Below are 975 nucleotides of genomic sequence, written 5' to 3'. Positions count from 1 at the left end.
TCTTCTCATAAGCTTCTCAAGGTTTCTAGGTCGGGTTTTTCTTCAAAGGCCTCACACATGGCCTCAAGTGCTACGTCTGCTAGCTTGTCACTTAGTTTCTCAAGCTCCTTCGGTTTGGTGGTTGGCCCTTCATAGCCCCCCAAGGGTTTATGAAAATCACTTCATGGAATTGTAGGGGACTACACGACCAAAGTTCTCCTAAGCTTCCTTACGTGTTTTGGTTGTTGCACTCGTTTGCTCCTAACTTTTTGTTCCTCTGTGAAACTAAAGTTTCTGTTTCAGTAGTTACTAGCTTTCTTAGTTTTACTAGTCCTTCTTTGGGTTTTGGGGTCGATTCGGAAGGGTCTAGTGGGGGTCTTGTGGTTTTCGGTTATGGCTCGGAAGAGGTTTCTTGTGTTTTTTGTTGTGCAAATGTTGTTCTATGTAATATAAAGCTTACTAATGGAAATAGTAAATGTGTGATGTTTGTTTACGGTGCTCCTGTGTTAGAAAATAGACCTCAAGTTTGGGGCTTGATTTTAGATTTGCTTGTTATTGCTCCTAATTGCTTGATTATTGGAGATATCAATCAAATAGAGCACCATTATGATAAGTTGGGTGGTTCAAATGTCATTAAGGGTTGGGATTCCTTTATTGATTTTAGACTCAAATCAAGTTTACTTGCAACCCCCTTTAAAGGCCCACCCTATACTTGGACAAATAATCGGGAAGCCGATCAACTCATTTATAACGTCTAGATCGAACATACATGACCTTTGAATGGTTTCATAATTTTCCTGATAGTCGTGTTCTCAATCAACCAATTCTTATTTCTGATCATGTTGCTATCTTCTTTGATGATTCCCCGTTTCAAACAAAGTCCAACCGTCCATATCAATTGGACAATTGGTGTCTAAACTATCAAGATGTTCATGACTTTGTCCTTTCTACTTGGCAAAGAGACATCGCGGGCTCTCCCATGTTCATTCTTTCTAA

The sequence above is a fragment of the Chenopodium album genome, chromosome 9 (assembly GCF_948465745.1).
Source record: "Chenopodium album chromosome 9, dcCheAlbu1.1, whole genome shotgun sequence".
NCBI lineage: Eukaryota > Viridiplantae > Streptophyta > Magnoliopsida > Caryophyllales > Amaranthaceae > Chenopodium > Chenopodium album.
This window is presented reverse-complemented; position numbering follows the sequence as displayed.